The sequence below is a fragment of the Alligator sinensis genome, unplaced genomic scaffold (genome assembly GCF_000455745.1).
Source record: "Alligator sinensis unplaced genomic scaffold, ASM45574v1 scaffold392_1, whole genome shotgun sequence".
Taxonomy (NCBI): Eukaryota; Metazoa; Chordata; order Crocodylia; family Alligatoridae; genus Alligator; species Alligator sinensis.
The window spans coordinates 795,747-811,165 of NW_005841898.1; the positions used below are offsets into that span (position 1 = coordinate 795,747).

Genomic DNA, 15,419 nt, shown 5'->3' on the forward strand with positions numbered 1-15,419 from the left:
CCCGCATCACCTCTTGTCTCTCAGAGGCTCTGAAGGAAGTATGCACAGCTTCTGTGCAAACAAAATAAAGAAACAGAAAAAGCATCTGCTTACAGGCCTTCCCAGTGGCTGCTTGACCTCTGCTGGCCATAAGCTCAATGCAACAACATTCCCTGCTGTGGTGCCAGTGCAGCCACCTTGATAGGCACCTGTGGGATGGCTCCTCCTTCTCCCCTATGCCGGGGTGAGCTTCCTTACTGGGAAGCTCACCACATCCCTGGACCTAGGTCCTCAGACTCTGGTGAGTTCCTCTAAGTCTGGGGTAAGCATAGGGCCCACTGCCAGGCACAGTAGATAGTGCCTAGGGGAATGTTTCCAGGGTGCAGGGCCATTTGGACTCCTCCATTCCCATAGTAACAGAGCTGGACCCTGTTACATATGCTATCCTATTTTAATTATTGGGAAATTATTTTTAAATACCATTTAAATCTTAATGAGAATAAATCAGGGATACCTATTTTGTCAAGAAAATGCTTTATTCTTTATATTTATATTTTTATATATATATATATATTGTGTGCTGGGCATACCACCTGGCACCCAACGGTGAGCTCCCTCAATCTTCTGCCACGCCTTGATGTCAACAATGTAATGAGGATGGGTTCAGTGGTGTTATCTCATGCCCATTGCTGGTAGTTCTCACGTCCCCAGTGCTGATGGTTCTGGGGCTCCGCCTCCCCTACACACCAGTCCACATGCCCACTATGCAAGTTGGGACCCTGTGCTCTGCAGCCACTGGTTCAGGCCTCTGGAGCTGCTTTGTTGGGGCTCACTGCCAACTCCTGTCTAAGGAGGTTTGGGCTTGGGACTCTCCCACACCCACCTTTATGGTGGCTGCCTCTGCCCTGGTCCTCCGAGCAGCAACCCCATTAAAACAATATAAAAAAAAAGAAGATGGATAACATGAAGGTAAACTGCTTTCCCCTGGATTCTGGGTCGCGAGGGTGAAGAAGCGACCTGCAGCCTGGATGCCTCCTGGCCTCCCTGACTAGGTGTACGCTCACTTCCCCACTTTGCCCAGCATCTGCTGGGTTTTTTAAACTTCCTACAGCAGTGCCTGAGGCTGACGTCATCAGCCAGGCACCGCCAATCCTAATTGCCAGCTGATTCAAAAGCTGGCACAGTGGTGTTGCACGCTGCTCCTGTTCCAGCTCCTGCCTCCCTTCAGGTGAGTTCCCTACTTGCCCTGGAGTTCCCTGTCTACATAAAAGAATAAAGAATTTTCTTGAGAAAATAGGTTGTCCCAGGGGTGCCGGGGTTGTAGGAGAACCCCAACCCAAAATAGAAGGCAGCCCCAACTTACCCTCTGCAGGGACCGAAAGGAGTAAGAAACCGCCCACGTGGATCATCAGCCATGTTCATATTTAGCTGGGGCCAGGTGACGTCAGCTGGAGACGCCACCCGGAGGAAACTAAAGGCAGCCCTGGAGGCACAGGAGGGTGGCTGGTAAGCTGAGACTCGACGGGGAAGCCCACACCCCGAGAGGCGCAGCCACCATGTTAGGCAGCCCAGGACAGCTGGGGCGGAGCCTGCAGAGGCACCAACAATGAAGCCGGCAGAGAAGCGGGCAGTGGAGCCAGTAGAGGCACCGGCAGTAGAGTCAACAGCAAAGCCAGCAGTGAAGCCGGCAGTGGAGCCAGTGGAGGTGCTGGCAGCAGAGCCGACAGCGAAGTCGTCAGAGAAGCCAGCAGTGGAGCCGGCGGAGGCGCCAGCAGCAGAGCTGACAGCGAGGTCAGCAGCGGAGCTGGCAGAGACGCCGGCAGTGGAGCCGACAGTGAGGTCAGCAGAGAAGCTGGCAGCAGAGCCAGCGGAAGCACTGGCAATGAAGCTGGCAGCAGAGCCAGCAGGGGAGCCGGTGGAGGCATTGGCAGCAGCACCGGCAGAGAGGCCAGCCGCGGAGTTGGTAGCAGCACTGGCTGTGGAGCCGGCAGCAGCACAAGCAGAGGAGCCAGAGGAGCCGGCAGCAGCACTGGCAGTGAGGCCAACGGAGGCAGAAGCAGTGAAACCGGTTGCAGAATCGGTGAAGGCACCAACTGGAAGCCAGCAGGGAAGCCCTGGAGAGGATGTAACAAGGGCCGGGCCGATGGGAACCCCAGCAGCGATAGTCGCGGGGTGTGACAGAAGACCCCAAAGCAGGGACGGTTAAGCAGCGGACAGGCCCACAACATACCAAGAACAATCGGCCAGGATGCCATACCCAAGAGGGGCAAGCAACTGGGGCTGGGGCACCTAGGCACAGGGGAAACACCAGGCCCATAGGTTAAGGGCACTCTTTATCCCTTTGTGGCCTCCAGGTCCACTGGCCACATCGCTTCAGCTGTCACAGTGGTGGGGATCACACGCTATGCCACAGGGTGACTGGAGTAGGGCACTAGGGATACGGGTTAGTCGGATCTAGGTCCAAGGGCCCCGAAGCCTTCACGCTCGAGCCGCGACCCGGGGACACTGGAACTCATGGCTGGAGGACCACGGGAGTCTGGGGAAGAAGCCGAGGGGGACCAAGGACACCAAAGGGCCAAAAGACCTGCAACCCAAGGTGTCGAGTGGCCGGGGTGTAGGGGAGGTCAGAGCCCCGTGAGTGCCCACTGAGAGGCGTGACAATCCTGGAGACTGCCTCGAAGGGGAACCCCTCCACTGAGGTTCCATTCAAAGTCATAGCAGGCAAGTTAAGGGGATCCCTGGACGTCAGCTGGGGTAGCCTTTGGGGTTCACTCGCAAGCCCAAAACAAGCAAGATTGATAGTCCAGGCTAAGGCCACATGAGAACGCCTGGTAGAGCAGAGGTGGGCACATAGGTATCCCTGATTTATTCTCATTAAGATTTAAATGTTATTTAAAAATAATTTCCGAATAGTTAAAATAGTATAGCATATGTAACAGGGCCCAGCTCTGTTACTGTGGGAACAGAGGAGTCCAAATGGCCCTGCACCCTGGAACCATTCCCCTAGGCAATATCTACTGTTTATGTTCATATTTATTCAACTGAGGGAAACTATGATGTTTCTTAAGCACAGTAACTGCTTGAAATGTGCAGCTGGGGCCAGGTGACAGGATAATGTGTGTGTATGTGTATATGTATATATATATATATATATATATACACACACATACATTTCAAGCAGTTACTATGCATCAGCGTTTTCCTCAGTTGAATAGATATGAACATAAGCTATTTTTCAGTCATAGTAAAAGTTTCCTTACCCTCAGTTACATTAGTGTAAGTGAGATCAGAAGAAACTCAGGCCTGATGCTGTTGTGTCTCTATGAAGTCTTAATACCACTTAAAATCATTTTAGGCATATGAGTCACTATATCTGTTGTTCTTCCACCTTGTGCAGCAGTCACAAAGTTGCTGCAATGCCTAGATTCCTTGTGCACTTCGTTTCTGGCTTTGAAAGATTTCTAGGCAACTACACTTGGCATGCTGTGCATGCTCAGAAGCAATCTGTTCTTCTCTCCAACTTGCTGGGGTGTCTTTCCATCTTTTCCGTAGTCCACACAAATTGTTCTTCTGATGTTTCTAAGCATTGTTCTTTCAAACAGTAACTCACTCCATTCCTTGTCTGAGTGTGAAAGGAAAATTCATGTTGTTAAAGGACAGCATTAAACTATGTGAAGAAAAAATTACTTGGCCCCACAGTTCTGTTTCTTGGAGTAAACAGATGGGGCATGAAAAAAATGGCTATTAAGGATTGGGAATGTCCTGAAGAAAAGGTGCAATTGAGACTGAGTGACTGATCACATGACCCATGAAGAAGCAGTCAGACGGCTGCTGAATGTCTCTTCCTTATATTGTGCTACTCTAGGCAGATGATTTGTTTGCTTATGGACAAGACAAATTGATACACAAGAGAAAGTACTTTGAGAAAGTCACACTGACAAGTGGGAACAGATCTGTAGTTACCATATGTGAGAGAAACTCTATCTTCCATCAGTTTGTACTTTTAGACCTCTCTGTTCTAGATACCCTGAATGTAATAATCCTTCTGTGTACTTCAGTTGATCTTGTAGAATTTAAGTTTAAGGACATGCAGGGGGGGAATGGAATCTGAAGAATTTCAAGAATTGTCTTTCATTTTAAGCACCTCTTTCCTTCTAAATGTAGTTCCAGAATTAATATAGAACATAATGCACTCCTTTCCATGTCTCCACATAGATACTGATCAGCAAACTCAGCTTCAGACATTTTGACAAATTTGACAAGTGACAAGATTAAGTCACCATACTTAAAGCTGAACTGCAAAAGTTTTCTAAAATACTCAAAACTCTTTTTAAAGTTCTTAAGAAGGGAAAAAGTACATAAATTGTTTTAAAATCACTGCTAACTACAGTTTCAGCCTTGAAATACTTAAAAGAATGAAACTCATGTGAAATTGAAGCTGGAGGCTTTCTGGTTTCCTTTACAAAATCGGTAAATTTGCAGCAATTCATATGATGAACATAGGTTAAAAAGATTTTGTGCATTCTAATAATTTATTTGCATTCTTTTCTTTCTGATAGTCCTGATGTCATTTAAGGCAGAGAAGTTCCTAGGCATTGTTTATATATAGGGTGACCCTAATAATTTGAGGAAAATCTGGGATGGGGTTGTCAGTGCATGCGCATGTACATTCCCCCCTAACTCTGTAGCTCCCAGGATCAGGGCCTTGTAGGGCAGCACAGTGCATACAAAGACATGCACACATCCCTGACCCCAGGGCTCCCAGGACCACTCAGTGTGCTCGCGCGCGCACACACACACACACACACACACAGCCCCAACCCTGCAGCTCCCAGGAGTGAGGCTGGGCAGGACAGTGTGATATTCTTGCATGCACATACGCACACAACCCCAAGAGTTCCCTCCAACCCCACACTGACTCTACTGTGCAAGCAACTCCACTCAGCCCAGTGAAGTCCAGACCAGGGAGCAATCCATTGACTGGACTCCCTGGAGAAAATTAAAGCAAAAGTCCTATATTACTATTAGTATGGAGACAGACATGTGCAGGAGGGTAGATTCATGCCAATGTAATACTTTTGCTTCAATTTTCTCCAGTGGCCCAGGATGCTGAGACAGCCCTGAAAATACGGGATGGTTCCAGGCCAGTCCGAAACATATGACCACCATATTTATATATACCCACTCCATGTATTACACTGTGACAAATTGCATAGGCAATCATGTCATAAATTGAATATATATGATTGTTTATGTACTACATGGTTCCATAATCTGCCTTCAACTTTTCACACTTTTACTTGCACATTGCTCACTGAGCCATCTCTCCTTTATCCTGACTTTTCTAATCAGAGGCTGTCAGGGAATATGGTACAACAAAAAATAAATAAGTAAACCTTTAAACATCTGTACTTTTATATTCTATTACACACATGGCTAATGGAAAATTTGCACACATTTAAGATCTCTCTATTGCTCATGTGACTTTACCCTTCATGAATATACTGGTAGTGCCTATCCAAGATCCAGTCTGATAAAATATCACTCCACAATGTGTTACTCAGTTACACAGAAGCACATGCCTACATTGCAGAAATTATTATCAGTTCAACAATAAGGTTAAGAAATGGAGTACTTTGAAGTCAGGAAGTATCACATTAATGTTTAAATGTAAACGTTATTGCCTTTTTGTACATATTTGTTATAATTTAGACCAAATTTTCTCTTAAGATTGTTGTAAATTAAGTATATATAAACCTCATGCAGCCTTATACATTACAGTGTATTAATGTATCATATATTGTAGTCTGCAGATTTGGCTTGATTTTTGAACCTCAGTAAAGTAACCTGTCTTAGAAAAGCTTGAAGAAATCTAGTTCAGTAGTTATGAACTTTGAATGTGAGGCTGATAAATGTAAATACTGAAATGCATATTGTTCCAGTAATTAGTTAATGTAAGACTAGAATTATTTTTACTGCGAAACCCTTGTAATAAAATGTGTGTGTTGCATCTGCAGTAAGATAGCCTTCATTTTGAATGTTTGAGACAAAAAAAAATGTTAATGTCAGCTGTCCTTGAATTTTGAGTTGCAAGGCCTTATAGTCTCTTGTTTGCATCTTCTGTTACTAGCAACATTAATGTTCATGCCCTTATCCACAAGATAAAAATAGGACCTCCAAATTGTTGCTGTTTTCAATCACCCTTTGTGGATATGTGTGTGTGTATATATATATATATATATATATATATATATATACAAAGGATAATAACTGAAAATCATATATATTGGGGTTGTGCAAAGCTTTGGATGCTGATTCAATTCAGAGGAGATTCGGTCTGATTCAGTGGCCGAATCTCCAACTCTAAATCAAATCAGGGGACCAATAAAAAAGGTCTGAATCAATTTGAAGCTCTCCAAATCTTTGGAAAAGATTCAGAGATCTTTGATGATTTGGCAATCCCTGCCCACTGCAGCAGGGAGCTGCAGTCAGACTCTGAGCTGGTGAATAGGGGGCGGGGCAGGGGAGGCTGAAGGAGGGGGAACAGGATCACGGAGGGACACCTGCCAGGCCCCATTCCCTGCCTGCTCCCTGATCTTTGACTCAGATTTGACTGAATTGATTTGAATCACTAAATCAAATCACTGTCTGCTGAATTGGCCGAATCTGAATCTGAAGTGAATACTAGCTGCTTTGCACAGGCCTAATATATATAGATATATATATCTATATCTATAGATAGATAGATAGATACAGGTGACCTTCTCCATTCATGGGGGATACTTTACTGTGATCCCTGTGAATGGTGAAATCTTCAAATAGGGCATTGCATTCATGAATGCCCCCAGCGGCTGGGGGTGGGCATAGCTCCGACAGTGATGGCGGGAGTGCGGTGGTGATGGTGGGAGCCCAGCGGAAGCAAGCGCAGAGCTCCTGAGGAGCTCCAGTAAGTGTTTAAAGTGTATTCAAGATACAGGTTTGGCATTTGTGAATATTTGAAACCGTGAATGCTGAACCCATGAATACTGAGTGTTTCCTGTATAGATATAGATATATCATTATAATATTTACAAATTAATTGGTTTAATGTTTTTATATGAGTCATTATAATGTTTACAAATTAGCGTTATTTCAAAAGGCTATTGTTGGAATCAATTAATATTTCTCAGACATGATTGTGAGGAGAGAAAATATTACAGAGAGTGTAATATATCTAAATATTGTTGATATAAAATATTCTTTTTTCCAATTTTTATTTTAGACCTCTGTCCTGAGACACAACAACAGGATGTGCCTTGGAGAAGAGTAAGTTAAAAGAATTCCTTGCATTTATATATATATTTTTAGAATGGTCATATATTATGCTTTAAAAATTTTAACAATGTGGTCATGAGTTTCAATGAAGTATAGTCATCGTTTTACTGTGAATTAAAAAAAATGCATTCCTGTTGAAGCTGTTGTGTCTTATTTGCCAAATTATACACCCACCAGCTTCTAAATTCTTAAGTCAGGCAAAACTCTCCTTGACTTAGTTGGGGTTTTCTCTAAGTTAGTCCTGCTTTAACACTTCCAGCACTTCTATCAACAAGGCTTCATGAGGACACGCCAAACATATATCAGAATATGCAAATTTCTTAAGGGTTCCAAGAACCCAGTAAAATAGTCTTTAGTTTTATTATTCCTTAAAATGATTTCTGACTGGAAAGTACTCACAGGATAGATAAGCTGAGAATTGGCAAAGGGTTATAAAAACCAAATGTTGTCAATGCACTTATTGGTGTCTATTCAATTGTATACATATGCTTTATAGCTAAAAGATTCATCACAAAGCATGTTTTATTCTTTGTATTCTGTAATTAATCTCTAAGCCTTTCCATGTTTCATTCACTTTCAAATTCTAATAACCCTAAACTCTAGACTACTTCTAAAATGACTTATTAATAAAGAGAAATGATAATGAAAATATAAAATTTACCTCACATATGTACAATATACTTCTTGGATGTCTATACATGTGCTTCAGGGTTGGGGAGGGACATTTTAATTAGAAGGGCTCCTGGGCAGCTGCTCTAATTAAAACACCACATGTCATGTGTATTCAGCATCCAGCTTTTCAAAATGGCCATGGGGGTGCTTTAATTAAAGCTTGTTTGATGAGCGTTCTAATTTGAACACTCCAGCAGACTCAAGTCTGCTCCAGCACATTCTAATTAGAATGCATCAGAGCATGTGCATAGACACGCCTTGTGATTTAACCTGAACTATTTTTCCATGTTTGCATTTTATTGTGGTTTTTGCATATTTATTTTGCTTCATCCCTACTGTATAATGCCATTTATTGCCACTGTTCAAGGTCAATACAGTTTGGCCATATCCACTGTATCACTGACCTTCCATATAGTGAGGGAATGTGTAGTAACATAAGTGTATATTGTATCAGGGCTTTGACATGACATTTTGGTAGGCAACAAAATCAAATGCAATGTAATGCAGATATGACATAAAACTCTACTGCCTGATGTTAGTCATTATTTTTGTGTCTTGAGGCTACTATACAATGGGTCTGTATGTTGAATATAAAATCATTGTGCCTCTTTATTTGTCAAGGATGACATGAATCCAGTTGGTGTTTTTCCATTCATTTGATGGAATTAGGATTTGGATGTTTGAATAAACCTCTGCCCCTACCTCCATGACAGCAGAAGTTCCTGAGGTAACAAAATTAGTTCAGATTTGACACAGAAGGATGTGAGGATTATAGATGAGAAGAACAAAGTTAGCGAATCATCCACTTTTCCTGGCACCTGGTAGAAAAACAGGGGTGGCAATTCTTTCCCTTTTGTGTATCTTCCAGTATCAGAAGTCTAAACTGTTCAATCTGTTACAGTCACTGAAATACTTTGAGATTGCATGATGTAAAAAGCTATTTTAGCTCATGCCTGTTGCATTCAATGGAGCGACAGTTTGCATCCCTGGGTTACCTGACTGCAAATCTTTCTCATCTGTTAATGAGTTCTATTTTTTCCCTCTCTTAGATGTGTTTCTTATAATAGACTACAGTTTGTTACATTTACAGTGCACACTAAAAGCCAACAGCATGGTTTCATTGATCTCGGAGTTATGCTAATTAATGTCAGTTGAGAACCTCACCCTAATTTTTTTTCTAATGCTTTCTGATGTCTTATCTCTGCTGTAATTTTTTTTTAGCTCTAAGGCAATCAATGAGGGTTATCCTTCATATTATAAACTCATATCCTGAATGTATCACAAGATGGTATCCACATATAGAGATATAGTTATGAAGAGGAAAAGTGCAAAAAAGAAACATTTTCTTTTCTTAAAATCATTAAATTGAAAATGTTGAGTCATTCATAAGACCAGACATCCAGCCAGTTAGTGTAGTATTCTATGTCTATCTAGTCATCAAAAGGTCCATTAGGTCTAACAGCCTAGGTGACCAAATGGAAATTGAACCTAGACCACCAAATGGTAATAGCATGTCATAATTGTAAAAAAGGTGAGGTTAGCACTTGAAATCATTTTATCTACAGACAGGAGAACTCTGTTGAAACAATCCTGTTCACAATAGTGGATAATCATAAGTTCAGCCAGTAGGGTGAAGTAGGTTGTGTATAGGGCAATGCGAGGGCATTAGGATTACTTTTTTAGGACGTGTTATAGTTATGTTATAGCTGTGGTCATCCAGGAATTATGTGAAAGGAAAGATATTCTTTGGTAATATCTTTTATTCTACCAACTATATAGCTGAAGAATGTTTTGCATTCAGAAGCTTGTCTAACTCAGCCCCAGCTATGAAGTTGATCCAGTAAAAGGTTTCACCCAAAGAAATCCTTGCCTCTTGCATACTTTAAGGAATATACTCATAAGGTGAATATCAGGGAGGAAGAAGAGCTAGTTAAGAACAGTATCAGCATAAGATCAAATGGATACAACCTGGTCATTAATACATTTAGAATGGGGGTCAAGTAGGAATTTCTCCCCAGGTCCATGTATAAGGATAATGGATTTTTTCCCTTTCTATGTAGTCTAGGCATGGTTCTCTCCATATGATCATTTGAGCAGATATACATCTAATAGATACCCCATTATTGTCATGGCACAGCACTGGTAGTACCTTTACCTTCTCTGTTCTTGACATATAGCACAGTACAGTGATTTTTAAGGGGATATATGGTTATTTTCATAAATACTTTCTGGCTGTGGTATGTGAGAGAGGTTGGAATAGCTAATTTTCTGGACTCTTTGAACAAATCATTGCCTGAAAAGGCAGAGGTCTGGCCCCAATGTCCAGGGGTGTCCTTTCTAGTAGTGTGCTCCTACATTCCTAAAACCCAGTTTTGCTAATATGAGGCATTTTTACACATACAAGCACCACAGCATTGGGCTCCTGGTGCTGTGATGCATGCAGTTGTATAACTGGCGAAATTTGTGTCAGCACAAAGCAAATGGCAGTGGTGAGCTTTTGAACTAAAACACGTTGGAGGTGCTTTCATTCAAAAGTGCACCGCTGCCATTTTGTCTGTGCTGACACACATTTTGCTGCTTATACAACTGCAATTGGTGCAGCACAGTGCATGTCAGATCTCCAGCAGATCTCCAGTGTGTCTGAGAACTAAAAGATATGTGTATAAATGCATATAAATATGTGTATAAATGTATATAAATTATAAATGTTTAAAAGTCTGTAGATACTAAAATGCACCTGACTTTTCACTTCATCTCACTTACTCCAGTTATTAGATAGAGCTGAATTTGTAGTAATAATGTAACAAGGTAGTGCGCAAGGCTTACAAAGACATCATCAACAAAATTAATAGTAACAGACATCAGTATACAACCAGTGGGAATACAAATCATATGTTGCTGACAACTAGAAGCCCCATGGCATCTAGCTAAACGTTTCCCTCTAGATCTACTTTTCTTCTTTTCCTATTTTGCAGGAGTACAGAGGTGGGGCACTGAAGTGGGACTCTTAGTACCATTTTGGATTCACTGGGAGTCTCAGGTGAAAGACTACAGAATGCAAAGAGATCCAAGTCCAATCATTATGAACAAGCAGGCCTTACCATGGAACTGAATCCTTTCATCTCAGGAGCTAAAATTTCCTTTAAGGTATCCTGAGTGAGGAACCTATTAATATTTTTGACCTGCCTTTACCAAATCAGGAGCTTCCTGTTTCAGCTACTTCCTATTCACAGCAAATATTATTTGGTATGGAACCTGTACTTACATCTGGTAGAAGTTTCTGTTTCTCCCTAATATGATATATAAGTGCTTATAAGTGAAAAACATGTAGATTTCTCTTCAAACAAACATAAACCTTTAAATTTAATCACCTTTTCTTAGGAAGTTAAACACATGAGCAATACGTCAGCAATGAAGGGTAAGCCCTCTCCCAAAGGGGGACAAAGGGAACTTATTGGCTAAGTACAGACCATCAAAAAGCCAGAGGCTGAATTGATTCAATCTTCACAGGTCAATCTAAGCTGCATAGATTGAACCGAGAAACAAGTGAATAAGCATTCACTTTTGATTCCAGAAATGCAGCCATATGCCTGCAGTGGCTCAGGTCAGAAGCTGTGAGATGCTACAGCACATCTCCCAGGCTGCTGACCACTGCCAAAAGGAAGGGAAGGAAGCTGGGAGATGAGGCTTCCTCACTGGCTAGAGTGAAGAGGGAGGGGCATAAGCAGGCCCCACTGAGTATGATGTGGGGGATTTAAACCACCACCCTGGCCTGTACCAACTCTAGCTGGGGTGCGTTGGTGTGGGGGGGCAGGCAGGGAGCATCGCCCGCCAGGCTTTTACCTGCTCCCTACTCAAGTGGAGAAGGCGGGGGGCGGGGCAGGGGCAGGGGCATGGCCAGGCCCAGGCCCAGGCCAGTACACTGAGGTGGAGGAGGAAGAGGGATTTACACCTTCTCCCTGGCCTGCACAGGACCCCCACCTGGGTCTGCTTGTGGGGTGGAGCAGCCCCTCCCATGCTTTTCCCCTCTCTCTGCTTAAGCAGAGAATGGGATGGCATGGTCAGGCCCTGGCCTGGGGCCAGCACTCTGAGGTGGAAGTGGAGTAGGGGTTTAAACTCCCTTCCCTCTTGCCTCTGTGTGCTAGCCTGAGGGCCTGGACACTTCTGCCTGCTCTCCACTTGAGTGGGGATTGGAAAAAAGCCTGTGAGGAGCTGCTTCCCCCTCCCTCCTAACCAGGCAACCCCAGGTCTGGAGCAGTGATAGTGCTCTGGATAGGGAGAAGAGGAGTGGAGCCAACCCTGATCCACTGGAATACACTGCAGAGCATCCTGGGATAATATCAGACTATGAGTTCAATTGAACCAGGACAGGGTCTGGAACAAAAGTTTCATAAACCAGTTTGATCTAAATCAGTTCAGTCTGATACTACATCCAAACAGACTTATCTTAAACCAGCTTTGGCCTTTTTGAAAGTGGTTTGAGTGCACTGAACATCTGTTGTTTTACAGGTTTGAACCAGTTTCTGGTCACTAAAAATGGTTTATGTGTAACTTCTGTCCTCAGCCATTTTGTTGGGATGGGCCCTGGAATAAAGTGAAAGCACAACTGTATCTTATCAAGAGAATCACTTTATTGAAAAGCTAAAAATAAGTTTAATTAGCATTCAGATCAGGCGAAAACATACTTATTCCTAGGAGGATGAGTGTATGATCTGGACTCCAGAAACTATCCCCTCTTGTTAGTTGTTCAGTTCCTCCAACAACTCTAGTCCATTATTTTCCATTTTCTCCCAGTTTATAATCATAGATAGATGCATGTCATTAACGATTATATATCAACAACCTGATTGGGTATATGTTAATAAAAGGGGTTGATCATGAAGACCCCCTCCCAAACTAAGTGAAGAATTTATGATAAAAGCTTGTTGAGGTGGCTGGATACAAAAGGCAGAAAGACTCCCTCTTGTATCTCTGATAGTGGCTAGACACAGTTGTAGTTCTGCTCAAAGGGCTAAACTGTGCAGTGCTATTTCCATTAGTGGCAGTAACTCTCTAGAAGCACAAAGATTAGGCAGCGATGGCATAACCCCAATCCTTCGTAGTGATCTGGCTAAATGAAAAGGGGCTAGATGGAGAAAATACTCTCTCTCTGACAGTGTGACACAGCAGTAACATGCTTCTTGTGTGCTTGGAATTATGAGAGGTGCTCTGACTGAAACTTCAGAAATTTTATTTTTTGATTTCCTGGTAATATGGAAAAAATCAGAACAAAAGTTCATTTCAGGTTGATTATAAAGAATTTAAAAAACAAAACAACATTTTTGGTGAATCAAGAAGTCAAAAACATTTAGTTTGTTTTCAACAGAACATTTGGTTTGATGCATTTTAAAATGCAGTGTCTCATTTTAAATTTTTCTTTTCTTTTTTTAATGTTTCTTATGTTGTTAACTAAAATTAAAGGAAATTTCAAAACAAACAAGAAAGTAGGTCTTATTGAAAAAATCCAATATTCTGTTTGAAAAATGTCAAAATAAAACATCTCATGTGTTTCATATAACCAATTAAGCGAAATATGTTTCAATGTTGCAGAATCCTTATTTTTCATTGGAAAAAAAGATAGTCCAAAATTTTAGGCTGGATCTCATTGTTACCGCCTGAGGCATAACCCTGCAATGAGCTCCCACTGGGCATTATCCTCCTGCATTATCCTCAGCACACAGCTGTTCTTCAACAAGTAAAAGCTGAGCTTTCTATGTATAAAAGTACTTTAATATGCGTACTAAAATTTTACAGCTCTTTCATATGGATCCCTGTATTTGTTTTTCTATCAACTTCTATACATTTAAATCAGGATCATCCTGTTCCTATACATGCCACAATGCTCTTTTAAATATCTGTCCCCAAACATTAAACCTGAAATGAGATGTGAATATATGCACTTTGTGAGCAACTTAATGGAAAATTTACAGTATTTTTGTAAGATATTCAGTAATTATTAATTCATTTTTGTGCTTATTAAAAAGTAGACACCAGAACAGTTTCTAGTGCTCTGTTAGGAAATATTAATGAGCAGAGAGCATTAATTGGTGTATATTGTAGGTACTTCTGTATTTCAATAGAATCAAGTAAGTCTGTGCCTTAAATACAGCCAGATTTGCAGAAATGTGATATTGCAGTGAAAGCCAGAGAAGCAAGGGAGGTACCAAGCAGTTAAGCCTTTTTATATTAAATGAGTTCAAATCTGAAAACTGCATAGAAAAATGCCTATCCCACACATCCAAATAGTAAGACAGAGATAGTAGACAGGGAAAGCTGCTAAAAACATAGGGTGCAGACAGAAGTTACATTTGTTATGCGATTGCCCCCCTGAAAGTGCTCTACAGCTGTGCCATGACACACATGCACAGCTGCAGAGCACATTTAAAGTAACTGATTATGCAACAAACTAACCTTTATCAAATAAGGGATCACATGAAGGCACTCCACTTTGGAGCACCTTAGGGAACTTGTGCTCCATTGGGGCTGTCCATAGGAAGTGGGGGTGCAGGGAGGAAAAGGGAGTGAGCTGCTGGCTGGGGTTTCCCAGCAGCAAGCAGGTGGATTGGAGCCCCCATCACTTTGTGGTTCCCCCTCTAGCCCCTCCCTCTCCAGCTCAGGCTGGACAAACAGCAGCCAGCAGTTTGCTCCCCCTCGCTTCCTGAAGACAACCTTGGAACTAGGAGTGGGGTGGGGGGCAGGGCTGGGGGAGACGGGTGGTTCCTCAGCTGCATGCAAGTTCTTTGGGCTCCTGCAGGTAGGCTCAATGTTGCCGTCGCCCTCCCGTCTCTTCCCCCCCGATCCAACAGGTGAACGTCTGTTGCGTTAGGAGGGGCCTCTAACTCATGGTGCTTTATGTAAAGCACCATGAGTTAGACTGGGGGCCTGCATGTCTGTTAGTGCCCATACTCAGGGCCAGTTGGCAGCTGTGAATAAAACTTCTGGTGCATATGGCTTAAATTAGAGTAGGCAAAATCTTGAGGAACCTTGTTTGTCTCTCTACTGCTCAGTAAGCACTACCAATTACTAATGACAAAAAGAAATATTTTCCTTCAGTATTAACCATGACATTAAACAAACAAATAGAAAGATGCTATTATTGGTTATTTTGGCATGAGGTCCAAAAGAATTCCTTTTATTCTGATATTATCGTCTCTACCACACAAAGATCCCATCCTGAATCCCCTTTTCATATTTGGGTAGTTCCCACTAGATTACTTAAAAAAAGAAACCCCCCCCAAAAGCCCACATCCCCAAACAGCTGATGTAAATGGAGAGTGCTGTAAGAAACTGCCTTTCCTACCAGGAGAGATGGGGAATCTTTCTATGCAGTAATGCCCTATCCTGTAATTTAAGGGTTCAAACCTGGATCCAGGAGACATGCAGTGCTGCAGTTACACTCCATCCCGCTTTCATTC

At 42.4% G+C, this 15,419-nt stretch overlaps 1 long non-coding RNA gene across 1 annotated transcript in view; it reads left to right on the plus strand.

The window, feature by feature from the left end:
• Positions 1-7,285, plus strand: part of LOC112549356 — a 243,696-nt gene extending 236,411 nt beyond the window's left edge. The window contains exon 3 of the long non-coding RNA XR_003092759.1: positions 7,241-7,285. This is a non-coding gene — a long non-coding RNA (uncharacterized LOC112549356). The remainder of the gene's footprint in view (positions 1-7,240) is intronic.
• Positions 7,286-15,419: the final 8,134 nt, after the last annotated feature.